Source organism: Malaclemys terrapin, chromosome 4 (genome assembly GCF_027887155.1).
Source record: "Malaclemys terrapin pileata isolate rMalTer1 chromosome 4, rMalTer1.hap1, whole genome shotgun sequence".
Lineage (NCBI taxonomy): Eukaryota > Metazoa > Chordata > Testudines > Emydidae > Malaclemys > Malaclemys terrapin.
Window position 1 is genome coordinate 39,467,807 of NC_071508.1, and position 12,236 is coordinate 39,480,042.

Here is a 12,236-nt window from a genome sequence, read left to right on the forward strand (position 1 = left end):
AGAACAACTGACCAGGAATGCTACCAATTAACAGACAAAACCAGGGGTTTGTGCTTTCTGGGACAGGCAACACAACCCTGCTCTCTTATTCCCTCCCTCATGTGTGAAAGGAAATACCTGTGCTAAGAACATGCATGGTATGGTAACTGGTACCCATCACACCTCACAACACTTACCACTCTAGGAGATTCCCCTGGTGAAGTTCTCAACCAGGGACAGATGCTGGCAGCCATTTTGAGTGGCCTGGAGAGTCCTACTATGGATCTGGGGCCTGTTTTAAAGGGGAAGGGTAAGACAAGTGAACTCCCCCCCAGCAAGGATTGGGGGTCTGGGAGCTTGCTACTCCTCCCTGATAATTACAAATATGGGGTGACATCAGGCTGACTGAGAGATTAACCTTTGGACACTTGACTGAGACTATTGGCAAATGGGCCAATTAGCACCAGCTGCGAAGGCTGGTCCACTAGGAGTTAGAAGAAGACAACTAGGCTCATTTCACACTGGCCAATGAACAACTGTCCAATGGAAACTACTGGCCTGCCCGGGACTAGACTTGAGCTTGTGGCAATGAAAGACTGAGGCCCATTACCAGTCCCCCAAGTCCTGCAGATCCTCCCATCTTGAAGTCATTGTGATAAGTGTATTTGAATACTGGGCATTTTTTACATGGCTTGTCAACAGCCAATAGGCTTGACAGCGTTCCCTGCCCTGTGCTTTGTTGGCACTGACAAATTCTGCTTTCAAGAAAATGAAAGCACCCCAAACACTTGGGTTAGCTGCACCCCTCACACACACAGCAGAAGAGAAGCACTGTATTATAGCAGTGGCATGCTGTCCTTTAGTACACGTGTAACATATTAATTGGACTAGGACTGGCTTCTCTCTAACTAGTGAACTATACGGTGCCCATCACTGTTGTACTTGAGTACCTTTTAACTGGACTCGCATTGGCTGCAAGGGAGATCCACGGACTAGTGTTCTGAGCACAGGACTGGGAGCTAAGACTGTCTATGCCCTGCACTGACACTCACTTCCTCTGGAGCACTGGCCAAATCATTTCAACTTTCCTTCTCAGTTTCCCCATCTGTAAAATAGGAATAATACCACCAACCTGGCTCACAAAGGTGCTGTGTGGGGTGATTTGTGTTTTCAAGGGTTTTAAGGATTGTAAATGTGAAGAATTACCATTTTGGCTTGCACCAAAATAACACCTGGGTAGTCCTGGCTGTCAGGATACACGGGAGACCTTTACTGTGTCCATATTCCATGCTACAGTTTTGTTGTGGCTCATGCCCTTGGAAAGTGCAACTTCCCCATCCATCCACTTATCCCATGTCACACAAGGCCCTCTTCCTGTAAACCACCTCCGAGCAGCATTGGTAGCTGCATGTGGTGCAGCGCTAAATGGGTTAATGCCATGTGTGGGTCTGCTTGCATAAGTGCAGGCCAGCATCCAGGGACATTTGTGTCACAGCAAAGCCAGGAATCACTTCCCTCTCATTATGTCTGGGCTAACATGGTTCCCCTTTCATCAGGTTGTCTCTTGCCTCCAAGTTTATAGTTTCTATTTCTTTGTATTGGGTCAGAGGGAACTAATTTCCCCAGCTCCACCTCCTGCAGTGGAGAGTGGGAGAGCTTAGAACTGTCTGTGTGGGTGGCATCAGAGATTCCTTGCATTCTTCTAATATAAACGCTATTGTTGAACAACAAGAAGGGAAACCCCTCCCAAACCTCTCTTGGGCTGTACTCTTCTTCAGCCTAACTGCCCCGCTTTCCCATGGCATAGAGGAGACTCAGTATTTCCTCTCCCCTGCTTGGGGACTTCAGCGTCTCATCCTCTCTTAGGCCAAGAGAGGTAGTATGCATGGGTGGCCGTGGCAGGTGCAAGAGGCCAGGGCAGGCTAAGCCTCCCTAAACAGCCAGCCTGCCGCCGAAAGGGTGCCCACCCCAAGACCCCGCTCCCGCTTGTTCTCTTCCCCCAGAGCCCCTGCCCTTTCCCGTCCCCACTCTGCCAGCATGGGGGCCTCAGGGGTAAGGTTGAAGAGGCACATGCAAGTGGTGAGGGGCAGGCCAGATAGCCAGTCAGCAGGCAGGCGGGTGGGGCGGGGGCCTCAGGGGAAGAGTTGCAAGAGGCAGGTGGAGGGGGGAGACCTGAGGGGAAGGGGCCGGCGGGGCCACAGCCTCCCCAAATGGAGGAGTCCCGTGCCACCCTTGGTGGTATGGTCAGAGCAAGGGGCAGGGAGACAGCTGCTGGGTTCCATTCCCAACTCTACCACTGACTTGCGATGTGCCCACGGGCAAGTCATTTAGGGACCAGTTTCCCCGGCCCCTGCACAGGATGGGCAGGAGAGTGCAAGGAGACTTCTCCCCTGGAACCCACCATGCAGGGCCATGGCCCTGTCCCCCTTTGCACCAGTCCATGGAGTGGGGCAGGCTGCATTCTTAAGGGATGGTGCAGTGCACGTGTCCCCCTTGCATGCCAGGGAGCTCAGGAATGGATTGTACCTCCCTGAGCTCTCCCTGGGGAGGGGTGGTTCAGCACCACCTCCAGCACAGGGCAGTGGATAAATGGCACCATCTGGCCCTTTCCTTTGCTGTAAAATGGGGGTGGTAGTAGTGACCTGCCCTACGGGGTGCTGTGAGGCTTACTCCCTGTTTGTTTGGTGCTCTGAGATCCCCAGGTGCTACATGGTGCACAGGAGCGGTTATTGCTGCTCTCCCTTCCCACAGTGCTAACACCTGCCACGACTCTTCCTGCCACATTACGTGAGTGCGCCCCACACACACACAGCGAGTTTGGTGCTGCCAACAGAGCTTCTGTGGAAAGATTAGATCTAGGACTCTAAACCTCAGTGTGGAGGCTTTTGGAGCAAAGTCCAAGCCGCAAACATCCATGGAATGCCAAGGTGTTACAGGAAGAAGCCACTGTACAGAATCTGTGCTGTGTCTTTGTACCCCGGCCAGAACCTTATCCCTGGATCACACCTGCCATTTCTACAGTGGTGTGATTTTAATGGAGCAGGGGATCAAATACCTTATTTCGGAATGAGGGGAGTCACCAGGGTGACTAAACTTAGCGTTTTTTCCTGTAGAACAAAATAATTCTACTGAGGTCCACAGGCAATGCTCACCAGCATGCTGGGCACCTCAAATTTTGACCACCCTAGTAGGTCTGGAATCCATGAATGTTGGCATCATAAGACAACACCGATAGTACTGAGCCATGAAACTGCAGCGTCATTACACCCCAAAACAACGTCAGGGTACAAACATCCAGGATCAAGTAATCTGGGGACTTGTCACGTGTCCTGCAAGCTATGTATGACTGCTGTGCGACAATCAGGTCCAGCAGCAATCCACAAGGGAAGCGAGTATTGTGTGTGTGGTCAGAGCAGAAGTTGGGGAGCCTGCTTTACCCGTGGAGCCAGATTCAATGCACAGTAATGGGTCCTCGGCTTCAGAAAGTCAATGAGGAGTAAGGATGCAGAGAAGCAAGGATGCACCATTACCCTGCTGAGGAGTCCGAAGTCAGCCACAAGCCAACCCCAGAGCTAGCCCCAAAGCAGCCAAGGCCAGGCCAGATGGAGGAAAGATGTACTGTTCCAATATCTCACCTGGGCTCCCATCGGGTGAATCCCACCTTCCCCCCCTCCACTGCAGCAGCTGCAAGGGAGTCACACTTGCTCCCCCAGGGTGAATCTGAATCTGGCCTCCGAGTTCTAGTCCCAGCTCTGCCACTGACTTGCCATGTAAGTTTGGGCAAGTGATAGTGCTCTGTGCCTCAGTTTCCCCATCTGTAAATCAGGGGTAATGACCCTCACCTCCCTACCAGCAGCCTTAGTTAGTTAATTGCCAGTGTAATGCAGCTGTCAGAGTGCTCTGCCATCCAGAGGTGAAAAGAGCTATACAGAAATGGGAAGACAGACAGAGGGGTTCCCCCCCAGCTCCCCATTATAAAGACATTTCATCTCCTGTGGCAGGATAAGTAGATGCAGATGAAATACTTGAGCCACGACAGTGTGGAGGGAGGGAGGGGGAGGAGGAATGCACCAATAGCTTGCAAAGGAGTTAATGTTAGGGAAGAATTCTCCTTTTGGGTCACCACAAAGGGAAGCAGCAGCAGCAGCAGCAGTGCAGCAGCAGCCCTGGGAAAGATTCTTGGTACGAGAGCAGGAGTTCTGGGGACATGTTCTCTAAAGCGTTGAGAAGAGAGAATAGAAACCAGAGGGCCTGTGCTTCTCAGTTATCCTGAGGCCCTTTTAAGCCACTCTGGCAGCATAAAGGGAGCTTAATGTATGTGGAAGCCAGCCCTTGAGAATACCCCCTGCACAGCTGGCTTCCCCAGCCCGTGTAGAACTGGTGTAAAGGCTCTGCATCAGCTCTGCTGCCAGCCCCCAGTGTGTGCGAATCAGACAGGCATAGCCAGAGTATACTGCCCTAGGGCTGGTCTCTGCTTCCCAGGGCCCCAGGACAGCAGAGCTTACATTTAGAGCAGCTTCATAAGAATAATGTACTTGATCTTATTATTAAGAATCCGGGAAACTACATTCGATTCAAAAAAAGGAAAATCTCATGGGAATTTTCAGCTACCAGGAAAAACCGTGAATCCCCTGCCTGGATTGAAAGAGTTTGTTTGCCGTCTCAAAGAGAGAATGGTGGCTGGATGGGGTTAAAAGCTGCACAGCCATGGGAAACTCCCCTACCCAAGGAAAATCCAAAACCGTTGCTAGAGCACAGACAGGCTCAGAGATGGACTGCAGAAGCTTACTGCAGCTCCAGCATTCTTTGTAATAAATGAGGGGGTCTGCCCCTCCACTCACAGCTGGTTAAACGAGCCCCGCAGCCCTCTGCATTGTGCAGGCTGGCAAGGAAAGTAAAACCCCTACACTTTTTTAAGTATTAACATTCTTTCCTGTTCCTGGGTCCTGTGATGGGGAAGAGGGCAGGGTGGGAGCAACTGGGATCGGAAGTGATGGGATGGGAGGGCGTGATGATGGGACAATGGGTTTGCCATGAGCCAGATGGTCGGAGGGGGCATGGGGTGGGAGAGGACGTTCTGCAGAGATGCCTGTGGGAGGAATGTGGAAGAGAGGGCAGCATGGGAATGTGATGACATAGCTCCACTGACTGCAATGGGGCTGTGACAACTGACAGCAGCTGAGGATCGGCCCCAGGGAGCAAAGGGCGTTCTAGTAGGAGGCGACAGCAGAAGTAGCGTAAGGTCAATTTAGTTTACATCCCAAATAGACAGACCTGTTTTATGATTGACAAGTTGAGAGATTCTCCAGACAGGGCTCATCAAGGACTTTGCTAGTATCACAGAACTGCCTTCAGCAATGGATGCTCTTTAAAGTAAATGATGCATTCATGTACTAACACTCTCAGACCCGGCGGACATATCATATAAAGCAAACTTGCCACGTTTATTCATCTTTGCCCAGGGCATCTAATTTTTTTTTCTGACTGGCAAGTAAAACATCTTTTTCCTTCTATTACAATCACCTGCATTGCGAATGTTGTTGTTATTTGTATTGTCCTAGAAGAACCTAGAGGCCTCAGCCAGAATCCGGGCTCCATTGTGCACAAACACAGCAAAGAGTGCGTTCCTGGCCTGAATAGCTTATGGTTTAAATAGACAAGATAGGCAAAAAGTGGGAGAAAGGAAGCATCCCCATTAATACACATCAGGGAAACTGAGACACAGCGATCATGTGATTTACCCAAACCCACACAGGAAATCTGTAGCACAGCCGGAATGAACCCAAATCTCAGGGCCTTTACACCAAGTCCAGCCTTTCAATTTTGTGCCTGATCAGGTCCATTTTCATACCAATTTTCCAAGATGGCTCTATAACACGTCCAGCACAGCGGCAGCTGAATGGGTTTTTAATTCACATCCTGCTGATGCGGTTCAGGCCCCCGGGGACATGCCTGCCTGGGCTCCAGGAGCTCAAATCAGCTGAGTACATCTAAAAACCGCCACAGGGAGCGTGGGGATCTTCAGAGATATCGTAAGGGCCAAAGCATCATATCAACTTGCCTGCTGGGTCCATCATCGTCATGCAGCATGGAGGGCGGGGGCATTAAGGGATGCTGAGCTGTGAATGTGGTAACAAAAGCGAGTTAAGCTTCTATGTCAGACAGAGCACTTACTTACCTCCCCTGGAAAAGCTGGGCAGGAATCAGCCTCGCAGACTGTCCATGAAGACATTTCATTGCCTAGGTACTGAGGTGAGAGGTGGCGAAGCTGTGAGCACTGCATATCTCACCCAGGGGATGCAGCAATAAAGAGCAAAATACTATTGCCCAGCAGGGCTGGCTCCAGGTTTTTTGCCGCCCCAAGCGAAAAAAATTTTGGCTGCCCCCCATCCCAGCCCTGGGCTCCTCGCCACACCCCCCTGCCGCCCCAACCCTGGGATCTCCCCCACCACCCGCACCCCCCTGCCACCCCAACCCTGGGATCTCCCCCACCACCCGCACCCCCCTGCCGCCCCAGCTCTGGGCTTCCCCCCTACCCCCTCACCATTGCCCCCCACATATACCTCCTGCTGCCCCAGCCCTGGGCTCTCCTCCCCCACACACCTACATCCTCCTTCCGCCGCAGCCCCGGGTCACTGGTAACTCGCTCCCAGGGCGGGTCATTCAGCAGGAATTTTGGATGTGCACAGAACACAGACAGGATTGGTTCCCATATGGTTACAGAACTGCAGTAAAGTGGAACAATTTTCAGCTTGTGTGATTGGAGGATATCTGGATGCATATTATAAGACTGTCCTACATAAATGAGGAAAAGTTGAGGTGCCTTTATTATTCTTTTCTTCCACTCTTTCTATGGGGAATTTGCCAATGCAATATCACTGTCTTCCTTTTAAACAAACAAACAAACAAACAAACAAACAAACAAACAAACAAACAAACAAAAGGCAATGGCTGTTGAAAATAGCAATTCCAGTCCTAATAACCACCGGGAAGCATTTCTTGCTCAATTTTTTCCTACTTTTTCTACAGCAAGTTACAGTGGATCAGTATATTTGATTTGGGAGAAATGAAGTAACAGCTGCCCAAACTGAGCTTGAGCACTCCTGAATTCTGAGGTGTCCAAATCTGGAAGGCAGGTGCTGGGGGGGGCTGTGGCTCCGCAGGGGAGCACGGCAGCATGTATGCAGCAGTGTATCTGGCACTGCGCGAAGCCAGACATGCTGGTCTGAGTGGCACAGTAAGGGGACTGGGGGGTTGGAGAAGGGGTAGGGGGTTCTGGGGGGGCAGTCAAGGGACAGGGAGCAGGGGGGGTTGGATGGAGCGGAGGTTCCGGGGGGGCAATCATGGGCAGGGAGAAGGGGGGGTTAGATGGGTCAGGGGTTGGGGTGGCAGTCAGGGGATAGGCAGCAATTGGATAGGCATGGGAGTCCCAGAGGTTTGTCAGGGGACAGGTGGTGTCCTAGGGGGGAACTTGGGGGGGGTCTCAGGAGGGGGCAGTTGGGGACAAGGAGAAGGGAGGCTTAGATAGCGGGTGGAGCCCCGGGAGGGGGCAATCAGGGGACGAGGACCAGTGGGGCTTAGATGTGGGGGGCAGTCGGAGGGGGTGGATGGTGGCAGGGTGGGGCTACCCTCTCTGTGGACTGTCCTATTTTTTGAATGTTAAAATATGGTATCCCTGCCCTTCCCAATGCAGCTCTCCATTCACAGCAGGCTGCAGCATGAGGTCTCAGCTTCCTCACTCACTCCCCCTCTTTCCTGTTGGTAGTGGCCAAGGGAATGCTGGGAAATGTAGTTCTTTCCCTGCTCCAGGGCTGGCTCTATAGGCAGGGAGCTAACCAAGGAACTACAGTTCCCAGGGCCCCGTGTTGGTTCTCAGCTCCCATGCTGGATCCCTGCCACCCCTGCAAATGGGCTGCCCCAAGCACGTGCTTGCTTTGCTAGTGCCTAGAGCCGCCCCTGTTGCCCAGTTAGGGGCCAGATTCCTACCTGCAGACATGAGGGGTGTGTCTGCAGGGGTAGTTGCACTGGAGTGGGAAGATTTACCCCTGCAGGGAGGGCAGCTGTGAAATCCCAGGCAGAGGCTGCATGCGAGAAGCACTGAATCATTATTATTATTACTACTATTTACAATATGGAAGCAGCTCGGGACCCCTATTGTGAAAATCACTCTGCAAACAGACCAAGACACAGCCCTGCCCTGAACAGCTTACAACTGAATCCGTGTCTCTCCTGTCTCGCCCCTGGTTGGCTCCATCCATTTTTCGGGCTGCTCCAGCAGCTAGTTTTGATTACTTGGTGCAGGGGGGAAAGGGAGTCACAACCTCTGCTCCATGTGGGCTTACTGTAACCAGGGGCTGCAATCTGGGAGTGAAGTTGGTCCCTGAATTATTGGAGCTTGGGCGGAGTAAATGATTTGCATTATGGAACCTACTAGGGGAACGTAACATCTTTTCTCTGCTCATGCTCAGATTGCGATTTCTTCTGCTCTATTAATGAATCATCTCTAAGTTCTTGCATTAATCATGAGCACTCAGTGGTCATGCTTGTGCTGCTTGGTACGGATTGGTCACAAAAGCCACATGGTATTCCGTGTCCTGAGTGGGTGAGCATCCGAGCACTTCCAGCATGAATTCTAGCAACTGCAAATGAAACATTCCGTTTCCATGACTCATCTTGCGCGCGACCCTAATAGTCACATTCCGCAAACCTTCGTGCCAGCAAAACTCGATGGCGTGAATATTTGCAGAAAGCAAAGGTAACGGCAACCTTGGTCTGTCACTGGGGTTGACAACACCACCTCCAGCGCTAAAGAATGAGCCCCAGCAGCTCAGGGTAAAGGCCAACCCCCTTAGCTGGGAGCTGTAACTGGCTCATGGCTCCTGTGGATGTGCACCAGAGGGGGGCACATAACACAGACTGAGCAGCAGGAGACACAAACACCAAAAGGGCATAAGTAAGGCTGAAGTGAATTGGTTAAGAAATTCAATCCCATATTCTTGGGGAGTGCTTTGCATCATTCACCCAGCTCTGCTCCTTCATGGTAGCCATTGGCTGCACTGGGATGTGCTGTGAAGCAAGGACATTTTCCAAACCGAGCAACACTGACCCTTTTTCAGAATGCACATGGGCTAACGGCTGCAGGCTGGGCTGGGAGTCTAATGAACTATTGCCATCCCATGAGCAAACAGAAAGTGTCTTGAAATAGCAGGCTGTATGCTGCTCCTTAGCGACCCCTTCTGGTAGAGGCACGTATGATGTAGGTAGGCTCTAGAAGCAATGGTTCTCACTCTCTGCTGCTAGAGGAAGATGTAGCATTTGGCGAGGAGACTGCATATAACGGGGGGGGGGGGAGGTCTCTCAGCGCTGATGACATCACATGGGCAGGGGAAAGCTTTGAGTGACTGACACAAAATTATATTTTAAGGCAAACCATCCTCAAAATACACATGCATCTCTTGTCAGCTCTGCCAGCCTGCTCCAACTAATCCCTCCACCATTCAGTACAGCTACATATAAGGCCATGAATGCAGCTGGAGTGCATGCAGATAAATGCTGGAATTCACATCTGGAATGCAACACAAACAATAGCACAATCTCTTATTTATTCTTCACGTCTACTTGTTACCACCCTTGCGGAGCCATTCGCAGTGGCGATGATCAGCTTCAAGCTTCAGGTTAAGGTTGTGTTGCAGGGGTGGTGCGTACATTAACTTTTCATGTGCCGGTTTTCAGAGGTTTAGCTTTAGCTGCCCGCTACATTCTAGAAGGGCATGAGGTATCACTGGGCAACCGTAACTCTGTGCTAATAAAGTTTTGAGGCAGTTAATACAGGATAACGGCACATCTGTTTCCTTCAGCGCTTCCTAAAATTCCTTCAGAGTTTCCATCCAGGGATACAGGAAATAACAGAAGGCCCATGTTCAGGAGATGTAAAACAACTCCACACCAGACAGCCAAGTAACACTTATGACGTAAGAAACAATCCTGCAATGAAGTGCCTAGAGGATCTAATATATCCTTTCCATCTCCGTTTCCCAGGATTTCTGATTAAAATTCCTATTCTGGGATTGCAGAACAAGATACACGGACACATTGTATAAATTAGATATCGATACAGCTATAGATATAAAAAGCTTACCATCTTCAGTTTTATTTAATCTTATATGAAGAAAAAGAAAGAAAGAAAGAAAGAAAGAAAGAAAGAAAGAAAGAAAGAAAGAAAGAAAGAATTTTAGTGCCCAGTAATGAGGCTGGAGGAGGTACTGCTGCTGCAGAAACAGCTTTGGAGAAGTCCCTGGCTGGGATCCAGAAGAAGGGCACCCTGAGACTGTTGATTCTAGTATTTGCATTTGCAAATATTTGCCCAGCAGATTGGGTGGACCCGAGCGCTACCGGCTTCACGGTTTGCCGGGAAGCCTCCAGAACCTGCGCCCCCGGCCGGCGCTTCCCCAGCGCAGCTGGAGCCCGGGAGGGGAAGTGCCCAGCTGGGGGCGCGGGGTCTGGAGGCTGCCCGGCAAACCCTGAAGCCAGTAGCGCTCGGGCTTCGGGCAGCCCCTATGCCTCCGGACCCTGCGCCCCCGGCCGGGCACTTCGCCTCCCCGGCTCCAGCTGCTCTGCTCCCCCCTGACTCAGACTTCGGCTCTGTTTAAGAGCCAAGCTGCCCGAGCCAGCGCTACCGGCTTCGGGCAGCCCCCGTGCCTCCGGGCCCTGCGCCGCCGGAGCAGAGCAGCTGGAGCCCGGGAAGGGAAGCGCCCGGCTGGCGGCTCGGGGTCTGGAGGCACGGGGGCTGCCCAAAGCCGGTAGCGCTGGCTCGGGCAGCTTGGCTCTTAAACAGAGCCAAAGTCTGAGTCAGGGGAGGATCAGAGCAGCTGGAGCCGGGGAGGAGAAGTGCCTGGCCGGGGGCGCAGGGTCCGGAGGCATAGGGACTGCCCGAAGCCCGAGCGCTACTGAAGTCTGAGTCGGGGAGGAGCAGAGCAGCCGCGGGAGAGGAAGTGCCCGGCCGGTATTTTTCCCGGACATGTTCGGCTTTTTGGCAATTCCCCCCGGACAGGGGTTTGATTGCCGAAAAGCCGGACATGTCCGGGAAAAACCGGACATATGGTAACCCTAGGGTATGGGTATGGGTGGGGGAAGGAACTTACCTGTGAGTGTGACTTTCCCCCAGCGTGAGGTGAGGCAGGCTTGGCGGCTCTGGCACCAGTATCCTTTGTTGTCCCCCATAATGTCCATTCTTCTCCCCCCCCAACGAGCACCCCCCATCTTCCCCCTCCCCTCCGGCAGGGCTGGGTTGGGTGAGGTGCTGGGGAAGGAATGAAAGTGAAAGTAACTCACTTCCTCAGCAGCCAGCCAGGATTGGAATGGTCACACAGGGCTGGGCTGGGGATAGAGTGACCAGATAGCACGTGTGAAAAATCAGGACGGGGGTTGGGGTAGGGTGAGCAGATGTCCCACTTTTATAGGGACAGTCCCAATTTTTGGGTGTTTTTCTTATATAGTCTCCTATTACCTTCCCACCCCCTGTCCTGATTTTTCACACTTGCTGTTTGGTCACCCTAGGTGGGGGTAATTGGTGCCTATATAAGACAAAGCCCCAAATATCATGACTGGCCCTATAAGATCAGGACATCTGGTCACCCTAGCTGGGGAGCGCGTCTCTCCCCCGGGCTGGCATCGATCCATCTCATCCGGGGGAAGCTGCACAGGGCAAGATGAGCTGTGGTGGCTCCATGGGTGCCCCGTCCCTGAGATCAGATGCAGGGCTAACTTCACCATGGTCCGTGGGGCTGGCGATGGTGCCCATTGGTGTGTGATCGGACCTGAGGGTTTTCTGCTGCTGTTGCTACTATGCACCCCAAGAGGTGGTTTTGGGGGTCCTGCAGTTTTCCACCGATCTCCTCCTCTACTGCAGCTGTGGGACCCCCGGCTGCGGGTGAGCCAAGCATGAAAGCAGGACTGTGTTGCCATTTAGATTGTCATTTAACAACTTTGTTTGCCAAAAATGCTTGCTAACAGTCCTGAATCCAATTTCAATACTTTTTTTTTTTAATCAATATCTTAGCCAAAAAACAGAAAATTAAGTTGTTGACAATTATTTGTGACAGGTTTGGTTTGGGGCAGGGAGTGGGCCAGTTTTCATCAGAGAAACAAAAAATGTTGACAGGCTTTCCTATAGCCCTGTTACTGCTAAATAGAGCCTCCAACAACTGTAATATGCTCATCTCCTTACTAGTGTACAGAGCAGGGGTCGGCAACCTATG